This window comes from Boleophthalmus pectinirostris, unplaced genomic scaffold (assembly GCF_026225935.1).
Source record: "Boleophthalmus pectinirostris isolate CB_2022bp ecotype Guang Dong unplaced genomic scaffold, ASM2622593v1 HiC_scaffold_9, whole genome shotgun sequence".
NCBI lineage: Eukaryota > Metazoa > Chordata > Actinopteri > Gobiiformes > Gobiidae > Boleophthalmus > Boleophthalmus pectinirostris.
This window is the reverse complement of record NW_026571541.1, coordinates 26,609,456-26,622,818: the sequence shown is the minus strand read 5'-3', so window position 1 is coordinate 26,622,818 and position 13,363 is coordinate 26,609,456.

Below are 13,363 nucleotides of genomic sequence, written 5' to 3'. Positions count from 1 at the left end.
TCTCTGTGCAGCACTTTGGAAACTGCTTTGTTTGTAAAATGTGCTATAGAAATGAAGTGGATTTGGATTTGGATTTGAATAAAAAACTAAATTAACAGTTGTGATGTCTACTTGCTCCACAGATGGGATGCTAATGGTACACTGAAATGGTAAACTCTTTATCAATTATTGTCTAGGAGAAAAGGCAGGAAAAAAACCCATAATTTATTTTGTATTTAACATGATTACACATCACACAAAAATGTTGCATAAAGTAATTAATGTACAGGGACAGGCGGCTCTATTGGAGCATGAGCACCTGGGATCTACTCACTTCTGGATTTACAATGTTTTCAACCCTCTCAACATACGATACTATATATACTATAATACGCATGAACTCTCTGAAAGCATCGTAATACGCACCCATAATTAATCAATACACTATTATTTTTGGACGTCCCCTTTGTTTATTAGTGTGAACCATCTCTCTTCAACACTATCTGCATCCTTAGATCAAACCTTCTGTTCTTTTCCCCATTAAGATCACAGTTTCTACATTTTAGAAGATCATTAAGCATAGGATATCTATTTAACATGATCTTATTTAAATTCTTAACCCTGCTTTAATACTAACCAGTAAAACAAAAGAGCCATCCATGTGTGTCCCAGTAATAATACAGCATGTTGGATCTGACCTAACTAGAGCAAGTGCTTAGTGGTAATGAGTAAAGTTATGGCTGTGGGGAAAGTGGGTTTTATTTTATCACCCTGATTAGAACTGAGCTCACAGATGATCATTACATGGTCATAAAACTCACCCGTCTAAAGTACAATGTAATATTAATCCAAGGCATAATAGTTTTAGACGGATAATGAAAATGCTACGAGCCCAGGGGCAAGTCCACTGACAAAAGGATCTGCGATTCTGAAAGAATAACTCAACTTATTGGGGAGTTGATGGTCGTGCCCACTTTGATAAATTATCTTTGAGGGTGGAAATCAAAAGAGAGAGATTTGAATCAGCTACCGTCTGATGAAAGGGCAGACCAAACCCGCTGCACCACTGTCATTCCTCCCATAGTGAGTCTAACCTTAATTTTGAGTGTTATTGTCCAAATTACCGTAGCTGCGTTTTGAGAGCAACATTTAAAAACATTTATAGTGTTAGTCACCTGCCTTTCTCCATGAAGATTTTATTGCTTTGGCCTCTCCGCAGATCTGACCCGCAACTTTTTGGTGTCACCTCCTTGTGTCCACGTAGATAAATACATGTAATGCTAAACAGAATCCATGTATCATTCGTTCATTCGATTTTCAAAATAAAACCAAAAATAAGAAAACAAAAAAACAACTATGTTCTTCATTATTTGTCTCCAAAACCAAAATGAGAAAAACAAATAACAATTCATTTTTTCAGTTTTCGATTTTGTGTTTAAATCAATAATGGAAAAATGGATAACAGTTTCTGTGACTTAAACTGTGATGCTGGACTTTTGCGTCGCTTATGGACTGAACCAGGACTGAACCAGAGCTGAACCAGGACTGAACCAGGACTGAACCAGAGCTGAACCAGGACTGAACCAGGACTGAACCAGGAGGACTAAACCAAGACTGAACCAGGACTGAACCAGGACTAAACCAGGACTGAACCAGGACTGAACCAGGACTGAACCAGGACTGAACCAGGAGGACTAAACCAGAACTGAACAAGAACTAAACCAGGACTGAACCAGGACTGAACCAGGACTGAACCAGGAGGACTAAACCAGAACTGAACAAGAACTAAACCAGGACTAAACCAGGACTGAACCAGGACTGAACCAGGACTGAACCAGGAGGACTAAACCAGAACTGAACAAGAACTAAACCAGGACTGAACCAGGACTGAACCAGGACTGAACCAGGACTGAACCAGGAGGACTAAACCAGAACTGAACCAGAACTGAACCAGAACTAAACCAGGACTAAACCAAGACTGAACCAGGACTGAACCAGGGCTGAACCAGGACTGAACCAGGAGGACTAAACCAGAACTGAACGAGAACTTAACCAGGACTAAACCAGGACTGAACCAGGACTGAACCAGGAGGACTAAACCAGAACTGAACGAGAACTAAACCAGGACTGAACCAGGACTGAACCATGACTGAACCAGGAGGACTAAAGCAGAACTGAACCAGAACTGAACCAGAACTAAACCAGGACTAAACCAAGACTGAACCAGGACTGAACCAGGAGGACTAAACCAGAACTGAACGAGAACTAAACCAGGACTAAACCAGGACTGAACCATGACTGAACCAGGAGGACTAAAGCAGAACTGAACCAGAACTGAACCAGAACTAAACCAGGACTAAACCAAGACTGAACCAGGACTAAACCAGGACTGAACCAGGAGGACTAAACCAGAACTGAACAAGAACTAAACCAGGACTGAACCAGGACTGAACCAGGACTGAACCAGGACTGAACCAGGAGGACTAAACCAGAACTGAACGAGAACTAAACCAGGACTGAACCAGGACTGAACCATGACTGAACCAGGAGGACTAAAGCAGAACTGAACCAGAACTGAACCAGAACTAAACCAGGACTAAACCAAGACTGAACCAGGTCTAAACCAGGACTAATCTTGGACTTGAGAGAGAGGGAGAACCCTAAGCTCGTGGAGCAGGGTGTCCGCAAAAGCTGGCCTGTGGTCACCTGATGGTCTACGCGGGTGCACCTCCGGGCCCGTCCCAACACTCAAAATCAAAATTCTAAATTCAAAATAGGATGAAACAGGAAATGGACTTTATCCGTTTATTCCATTATTCATTTAAACACAAAACACAAAAACAGAAAAAATGAAATTGTTATCCGTTTTTTCATTTTGGTTTTGGAGACAAATGTTGAAGAAAACTGTTTTTTTTGTTTGTTTTTGGTTTTATTTTGAAAAACGAATGAATGAATGATATACGGATTATACAGTGGTAGATTTCAGATTAAACAATAAAATCTCTATGGAAACAATCATATGGCGAGTCCTCCACCAGAAAAGTTAGTGCACCTTTAAGTTTCACTGATGGAGGCTCTGAAAAGTAATCAATAGTTTTTTAATGGTAGTAGTGAGTTTAGCTTTGATGTCAAATTTATAAATAACTTTTTATGGCAGTGAGCAAAGACAGACACTTCTGCTTTACATTAAGCCTCCACTCTACGTTCACTTTTCTTGTCAATATATTCTATAAGCCTGAAGGGACATGTTGCCCATCAACCATTCTGCAGATAAATAGTTTGGATGAGGAAATCCAGTTATTTTCAAAATGACATTTACATAAAAACATGCACTTTCTATTTAAAAACCCTGCCTTCAGTACATTGCACCATGTTGGAGGTACAGCGGTAATGTGGTTTAGGTAATCTCCTCACATCAAGACAGTCCCCAAAAAATGCAATGCAAAGTGCTTGTGCTTCTCATAAATCCACTGAATTATTACAGTTAAAGGTGCTGTACCTGATTTTTAATAGAGCTAGTTCATCTTAAAAGGTTTGCAGTGGTCCAAAGTTATTCCACACTTTCCTTATGCCTTCTGAAGATCCTAATTATTCACAGCAAAGAGTTTATGAGCCCTTTGCACATCTCTGAGACCAGTGTGGAGTTTTGTCATGAAAATAAAGCTAAATAACAACTAGCCTTGATTACTGAACAATAAATCGCTTTGTAATTAGATGCAGACAGTACGCATTGGGTTTGTTTTGAAAGTTGTGTAAACACTATATCTATGCTCAGTGTTGTAGTTTGTATCGCAATCCAATCCAAGTTACTGAAGGTGAGTAACGTAATCTGAATACTTGGGATTACTTGATATTGCTATGCTTTTTAAAACTACATGAATGTAGCAACCACATCCTGCAAATTCTTGTTTGTTCTCTTCAAACTGGCTGCAGATATCATGAGCCTATGCAGTTTGTTTTCAGCATTGCCAGTTGCTCCAGTTTGACATTTAACTTGTAGGTGATTTTATATTTGCTTTTTTTATATCTATCTTGTTTATATTTATCTCACGTCGGAAGAAGTGGGTGGACAGCGTTCGCCCCGTGTACCACACCCTCCACACGCCTGTCCCTCTCTTCTTTAAATACAAAGTGACAAAAAAAAAAAAAGGGATAAAACCCAAAATATGAAAACAGGAAAATACCTCCATGTAAACCATTTATTTCAACAAATTAACTGTAATCCAATTACCACTCATTGAAACAGTGACTGTAACCAAATACAGTTACTCATAATTTATACTCTGATTACGTAACGCCAGTACATGCAATCCCTTACTCCCCAACACTGTCTATGCTGGGGCAAGACACGACAAATTTTGCTCATACGTGGGAAAAATTCTGGTACAGGGCCTTTAAGAATTCCTAAAATATCACATTATTATTTGTAATTTATTTTTACCTCATAAAACTGCTGTGAATTTAGTTAGCCATCACCATTAATATCACTCTCCTGCGTCAATCGCCTGATCTATTGGCTTGCATCTCTCTTCAATCCCTGGCATCTCAGACCTCACGCTCACAAACAAACCCAGGCTGTCTGCCACGTCTGTGATCTACCGCCAAATCTGTCTCTGCTGTCTTTCCCCTGGTGGCCTGCAGGTGGCGCTCATCCTGAACTCTACAGACTTCCCATACCCACCCTACCCTGAAACAAGTGAACAATAGTGTGACGTATACAATAACAACCAAAGGAAAGATGTTATATTTAGCCCGCATGCATGCTACGAAGGCGGAAAAGCAATTACGAGGCTGCAGGTTGATTTTGATTTTAATTGGGGGCCTTGCTGGGAGCCCCACCTGCTATCTTCGCGCAGCCAACAGACACAAATGCAACGCGCACTCTGCATAATCGCCATTCCCGTAGCCTAATCATCAGTTCCTTCTCAGACTTCTCCTAATAAATTGGTCGAACCGTTTTAGCACCGGAGGAGATTGGCAGTACTTAGAGAAATGCATTTTTTATATGATTTTTTTTCCCCCCCTCGCTCGCTTTGAAGCAACATCCTCACACGAGCACATTTCTCGACTTACGGATTCAATTTGGACTGTTTTGCTTCCACTGTTTCATAATTTCCTTTTGAATTTGTCCTTATTTTTGAGTAGAGTTGGTGTCCAAAAGCTCTTGGCGGTGTTATCTCTCTGTTTTCTAAAGGCAGACGTGTTCGGAAATTCACTTCTTAAGTTTCAAGTTTTTCTTTGATGTATAGTGGTATAATTTACAGCCCAGATATCTTCTATTATATAAGGTCTAAAAGTGCCTTGTTCTCTGTTATCCACTTACCGACTGGAGCATGAAAGTCTACATTGAATGGCTCCACTCTCCTCATGGGGAAAGTTAGCTAAGAGTGGAGGCTAACTGCTGTCAGGAATAGAGTAGTTTTATGTCAGAACTTATTTAGATGGAGGTAGCAATCTATGAGAGACCTGCTGAAGTGGCTGTGGCTGATTTCTGTTTGAGTAGTTCAGCAAAATTAGATTTGTCCCAGTACAGATATATTGTAAAAGAAGCTTTTGAAGTCAAACTATGCACCGTCTGTATGTATTATAATGTGTTTTATTTGATGAGAACGAGGATGTAGGCTACACTGATGACATGCGAGTTGTTTTTAGTTTAAAGTATTTTTATTGAAAGAAGAACTAGAGAGGGGCCACAGATCTGACCTGTAGATGGATGTGTAATGTCCATAAACTGTATATATATATATATATATATATATATATATAAGTGAGCATAACCTAACCTGCTAGGCGCCACGTTCCAAATAGGAAGCGAGCATGGGCGTGCTTCCAGAATCTGCTATGTCCTGTTTTAGTCCTGTTTTTAGTCCTGGTTCAGTCCTGGGATCAGTCTGTATGCGGCGCAAAGGTCCGGCTATGCAGTTTAAGTCACGGAAGGGGGAAATGGCCGTTATCCGTTTTTTTCCCATTATTAATTTAGACACAAAATCGAAAATTGAAAAAAAAAAAAAAAAAACGTTATCTGTTTTTTCATTTTGGTTTTGGAGACAAATAATGAAGAAAATAGTTGTTTTTCTTAATTTTGGTTTTATTTTGAAAAATGAATGAACGAATGATTTTCTGGCTCCACTGACTTTGGTTCCAACTTTATATTGAGAAACTGTCTCAGGCTCGTCATTTTGGTATTACAATGTTCAATTTAACCCACTCCACATGATCCTGGTGTTTTTATTTTGCTGTTTTGTTCATAAATCAATCCTTATTCCTAATGTGTAACTCTGCTCCAAATTTGCCTCATAATTATTAGCTTCGGTGAGCTTCATTTGACTGGAGCTAAATGCTATGGGTGACCTCTCTCTCCCTTTGTCTTCTTCTTTATCCAGTCTATGTCAGACCTGGGCATTGTACAGCTCCTCGGCCACAAACGGCCCTTTGGTTGACTCTGACCGACCCGCTTAAGCTCATTTGGAATTACAAAATAAACACATTTTATAATTTTACCTCATACATGGACTAAAGCTACATTGCTTTTATTTTAGAGAAGTTTTTTAAATGACATTTTCTGTAAGACAACATCACATTTTCATTGCTTTGTCATACTAACTGTTAAACCAGTTTTACCAGCGTGTCACAACAATGTTATTTACTGTTTTTTATAAAGAAATACAAATAATATTATGAAGAATTGAGTCAAGCATTTTGGCCCAGCCCTCCACAATATTTTCTGTTTCTCATGTGGGCCCATGGAAAAAATAATTGCCCACCCGTGGTCTATGGTAATGTCTCACAGTGGTACATTTTCGACATCTCTACGGAGACAACCACATGGGGAATCTTGCACCAGAAAAGTTACATAATTCACCTAAATTTCATTAATGGAGGTTCAGTCTGGAGCCGCAACAGAAATTTTAATCAATTGTGTTCTTATGGTAGATGTGAACATACACAATACTTCTATCAAGTCTCCAGTCTACCTTCACTTTTCTTGTAAATAAATTCCATTCATCAAGACTTGGCGCTGATCTCTGAAAGTTGTGAAAAGAGATTAGACACTCACTCATTCTCATGAATAATTAGAACGGATTGCATCAGGAAAGTGAGGAATAACTTTGGACCCATGCAAACCATCAACAACAGGTAGCATTCAGTTATTTCTCACTTGTGCTTGTTGCCACAGCTAACCGATCGTATGGTGCTTTGGCTCTTTACAGCTCAACATATGGGATTTGAACAAGATAAATGCTGACAAAGGAGCTGTGCACAGACTGATGCACCACACTATGGAATAGTGGCCAGTGACCAATTAACTTATAATGCCAAATTTTTTACCTGCACTTTACAAACTTCACAACTCTATCTAAGCGCTACTCTATATAGGTCATAATAAAAGAGAGTAGTTTTAATCAGGCTCAAAAGAGTAGTATATAGTATATGAAAATTTTGCTAAGAAGCATATTCAAAGTGAGAAAACTTTAAAAACATAAAGGAGCACTTCTGGATTACCACCAGATGACGTCAAGAGGTGGAGAGTGAGATTTAGAGATTTCAAGTGGCAGACAGACTAGTACCCCATCCACCCTAGTATGTATTCGAGTCGTTTTCGTTGCGGATGCAGTGTTCGTCCACACTAATCCGATGGAAAACTGCTCCAGAGACGGAAAGATATGGTGCCACCACCTCCCACAAATTCATCTGAGTATGGATCTGATCCGGCACTGTGTGGACGCCTGAAAACGATGATACACTAATGTAGGAGCTCTAGTTGCCATCGTTATTGGACCATGTCGCTGTGACTTGCACCTTCCTGATTCGCTGGGTTCATGGCATCGGTCATGTGACGCTATTGCGGAAATCAGTTTAAACAAACCATAGACAAACGGGAAACAGCGTAGCTAGAACTACCCAGCTAGAAACGAACTGTCTGGATGCAAATAGTTTACGATACAGTGATACAGTGATTTGTTTCAGTTTAAACGTAAACTTAAGGACACATATTGTGCTTGAGCCTGCTATGCCCTACTACATAGTTATAATCTACAACCCCCATGGGCCACCATGTTATAATTTGCACATTTTAAATCATTATATTCATCTAAAACAACTTAATAAAAGAAATAACTCTGCTGACTTGCGCAGGGGCCCAATGGGAGGAAACGGTGCTGTAAATGTCCTCACAACAAAGAGTCGGCAACTCTGATGGACAGCTGCAGATCACACAAGTGAGAAGCAGATTTTTTTTTTTCATTTGTACCAAAATGACTATGCAATGTTGCATAATTCTGCGCATCAATTTAAGTAAATAAAACTGGAGAGCAAAGTAAGTACAGAGTAGTGGGTGTATGTTGGTGGTGGTAAAAGCAGGCGTTCATGGTGAAAATGGCGTCTTGAAAATAAGCAATTAAAAATTAAGCAAACATGCATGAATCACTTCAAATACAATTTTGAGAGAGAGTAAATGAGAAGAGGAAACAACTGTAACATGGTTAAAAGCTGTGAAAAGTCGATTTTGCATAACAGATCTTCTTTAATATGTATAAATTTACAAGTAGTCACAGTAGTGGAGAGTCGAGCCTATTCACAGTAAGAATACACGTTTTTCAAGATATTTTTGAATACAATTGGGTACATGAAAGTGTGAGTGAATTTATAAATAAGTTGAATGCCACTGTGAAACATTCCTAAGCACATCTACATGAAGACAAGCAGTAAAAGTGACATAATACACCTTTAAAAAGTTTAATTCTTACTTGCATATCATTTACAATGTTATTATATGGCAATTAAGCCACATCACCAAACTTCATGAACCCGAACTGATCCTATAGAACAGTAAACAATCACTACTGTAATTAAGCCCCATAAGTCGCTGTGCTCAGAAACACAGTCTATTTACATGCATGAATAATTCACGTCTGCTTCTTCAGCCTTACTCTTGTCATTACCATCCAGTGCCTCCGACGACACCACCCCTTTCACGATGATTGATTGTAATGACGGAAATAGAGGTCATTAGACTAATCGCAGCCCTACGTACACACTAACGTAACCAGACAGTCGGAAACAAGCTGCGCACCAAAACATTCTCACATATTCAAATCGGAACGCAACCTTCTCCACCCTTCGTTCCCATTAATCTACAATTTAAAGTAGGTCCAGCTAGCAAATGATGTGTAGCAAAAATCCTAATTAATTTGAGCCAGCCGCTGTGTGTGTGTAAAATATGGGGTTGGTGTTTGGGAAAGGGAGGAGAAAATGGGGTGAGGACGGTACCGCTGCGCACCCCAGAGCTAGCGGCAGTGTTAGCATTTCAAATTGAGTTACGCGCTAAACAAGCAAGCCTCGGCGTGGGTGTTAAGTCATCCAGTTATGGCGCAGTCGGGTTTTGTTTGTACTTTATCTGCGTAGGGATTATGTATAGTGAGCGAGTTTACTAAGGTTAAGCTCGACTTTATTGTGGCCGTAGGGAAATTTGTATCCCGCATTACGCTCATATTTTAGGCTAACAAAACAAGAGCAGTGGGCCAAAGTGCAGAAACTAGAGCGAGGTATCGTTAAGAAGTTGCCGATACGATACATAGGTCACAATATGATACATACATAGTGAAGTTATGATTCGATACGATGCAATACGATATATCTGAAATTGGTCTGATACGGTTTAATAAAGGCTAAATTGTGGCTGTGATGCTAAAAGTCTTTGTTAAACCACTTTTTGTGCAAAGTTCATATGAAACACAAACATTTTAATCATCAAAACAGTGGAATATCAAATGTGTCGCATAAACGAGTTTCTTTCCTCTACACAAGCAACAAAACTGTAGCGCTTGTAACAAAATAATTTAGTAAAATATACCAAAAAAAACTTCTCGTTGGCAATATATCGATACAGCAGCCCACGATATCAATGCCGTATCGTCACATTAAATGGTATGCTATATCGATATTTCATATTTTGAAACTGCAAGGCTTTACCAGGTCTTGGGCCAGGATCTTGGTCAGGAGTAGTCAAAGGTATTATATAACACAAAAAGGAATCTTGTGAGCTTTTAGCCATGTTATAATGCTATTAACTCATCACAAATATACCCAAGTTGTGTTTTGTCACTCACACGTTTGAGTAAATTAGTCTGTCTACATCTCCAAAGCTCAAAATGCTCTGTTCCACCTTGTCACCTCATGAAGCTGTAGTTTTCAAGTTAACAGCTACTTTTTAGCTTTTGTTCAGTACAGATTGGCAATTCCAGAACTAAAATTATCACCCATTCACACATACATCCATTTGCAGGTTCGACCAACTACCAAACTATGTGCCAGATCTGGATCGGGATTCAAACCCCCAGCATTTGGACCAGAACAGTACCAGCCCACTATGCATGTTGTCCCATATACACTACTGGTCAAAAGTTTTAGAACACCACACTTTTTCCATTTTTTTTTTTTTTACTGTTTACTGTTGACCAAAACATATTCTAAACTTTGGATTCATGAACATGTCCACCTTTGGCAGATAATACAGCTGAACACACTCGTGACTCGTTCTTTTTACAATATAAATCAAATATTCTTCAGAAAGTTCTTCCCAAGTCTGTTGCAGAGGTTCTCATAAATGTGTGGCACTTGTAGGTTTCTTGGCTTTCACTCTTCTGTCCAGTTCATCCCATAACCAGCTCGATGGGGTTTAAGTCTGTAGCCTGTGCTGGACACTTCATGTTTTCAAGCTTATCATCTTGTTCTTTTTTTCCTGAGGTAGTTTTGGCAAAGCTTAGACTTGTGTTTTGTTATCTTTTGTTTAACCTCTGTTTGTTCAGTTCTTACCTTTGTACCATTTCGAAGCTCTTCATTGGGGTTGCACAACTTGAATTGCAATAAATAACTGGAAAAATTAGATGTTCTAAAACTTTTCACCAGTAGTGTATGTCCCATACCCGAATAAAACTTTTCTAGCTCCGTGGGGATTATTCCAAGGTATATTTTTTAACTTTGACATGCCACCTCCAGAAAGTTACATACATTTACATGCATTTAAAGGTGCATTGTGTAACTTTTCTGGTGGAGGGTCCATCACCTGCTTGTTTCTGTGGATATGTTATTGCTCTGCCTGGAATGTTCCACAGTATGGCATTAAACAACTCTACCGTAGAGCAATTACAGGTGGTTTTACAGCTCAAAAATACCTAGAAAAACATGTATTCTGACTAACAGTGGGGCTGCTTTTCCTCAGATCTGACATGTAACTTGGTCTGCTTTGGTTTACATCAAGATCGAAAGGTTTAACATTGAAAGGTGAAACATTCCAGACAAAGCAATCAAATTTCCACGGCAAAAAGCTTTTGACGCTTTTGATGCTTTTGACTTGAAGCTCCACCAGAAAAGTTACACAATGCACCTTTAACCCAGAGTCACTATACAGAAATACAGTATGTGTGGATATGCATATCACCAGCTGGGTTGACCTATAGATATGATTTTTACTGTGCGTGGTACTGGATATGAGAAAAATCGGGGAGAGGGCTTTTATGTGCCCCCGTCCCAGCAGTTTGTCTATGGGCTTAAACTCTCATCATGTAAATCAGTAGGCTATTAGACGCTGCTCTCCCCCTTATGAAGATGAATAAGAATGAAGGCAGTGATAAAGGGGCGAGAGGGGAGGAAATGAAATAACATCTGATTAAAGGGCACTGTGATATGGCCCCATGGCTGCACTATAGACCCATATATAGTGCATTCGGCTCATTTGCGTTTTATCTGCATTTGAATATAATAGCCTGGGCCAATTGTATGTTTGTTTTATAGTGACTTATTGCCTGTGGATGTCTCATAGGGTTTATCATGAATGCCTCGGTGGTTTGGTTTGCAGTGCAGAGTAGATGCGTAGAGTAGTATATAAGAGCAGGGATTGTGTGTATTTGGTATTCTGCTACTGTTTGTTGCTGGACATGGGAACCTTTAAACAATTTCTCTAAAATATGTGAGAAGAAAGATACTTATTTATACTAAAACTAGTACTGGGATAACTATACTCATTTGAGCACTATGCAGTTTTACAGAAATATGTCTAATTGGCAAAAACAAAACTGTATAGACAATGGGTTATATTTGCCTAGGATCCAGAATTCACACTTCTTCAATACGTTACGAAGATATGAGTCTGGTAACGGTGAATCTCTGTGAAACGGTGATTGATTTAGCCAATCATAGCCAGGCAAAGTCCATCTGTATTGGGAAAAAATATTACAGGGCGTGGAAAAACATTGCATATTTCTAATCTGAGGTGAGACAAATGTGATATTATCTGTAAATGATAGGTGACCAATAAGATCCTTGTTTTACATGTCACTGAAAGAAAAAGAAACAGATCTGATTACACGATCATGGACGTGGGGACTAGTCAGGCTGGTGCCACCTATTACCTTCGCTCAATTTCATTTCTCTCCAGCGACTAGATTAGTAATCAAAATACAATAGACGGTTCGCAAAAACCCTGAAGTGCAAGTTCGGGCACCAGCCAATCAGCAAAGAGCCATACATTCTGTGTTGGCAATGATTCCCAAGATCGAGGATTTAAAGCCGGAATAAAGAGAATGTTTGTTGAATTTCATCAAGGGGAAAGACGTTATTGGCCTTCTTCCTAAGGGATTTGGGAAAAGCTTAATATACCACTAATATCCCCGTTAGCGGCGCATTACATAGTTCACAACCAAATAGAAGTGATTGGTTAAATGATAAAAAGTACCCGCCCACCGTCGAGTGAATGAAATCAAAGGCTGCGAGGTCAGACGGTTTGTACGAAGTGAAACGAAGTAAAACCGGCTGATGAATCAGGCTACGTGGGGACCAGGCTGATGTCAGTCTGTTTAAAAAATACAGCAAGCTATTACACTGCATTTGCCAATCAAGCATTATATGGGATACAATTATGATTATAATAAAGATTGGAAAGGAGCCCAGATCTCTCCTCATAGGACTACTCTATCAATCTATCACTCTATCAGTCTATCAGTCCATCAATCAATCTATCATTTCACAAAAAACTTTGTGGTTTTCATTGTGATATCAAATAATTAAAGGGTCATGAACCACAGGGTCATATGGGAAAACTGATCACGATTTCTTTCCTCATGTTGATCAGTCTTGATTTTTTATTCTCATTTATTTAGTTCTTTCAAAAACAAAATTAAATGGCTTTTAGTATTGATTTCATGAACATAAATGATACATGCTTGAACTGCATGAACTCTACAAACCACATGTTTTTACTGATCGAGGATTAGCTGTAGAACTCCTCATTAAAAAGACTTTAGATTACAGTCCAACCCTAGGCTCACATTTATATAGCGTTTTTCTACCTCTAAATTTACGTGGCCAACCAAAACCACACGCTTTG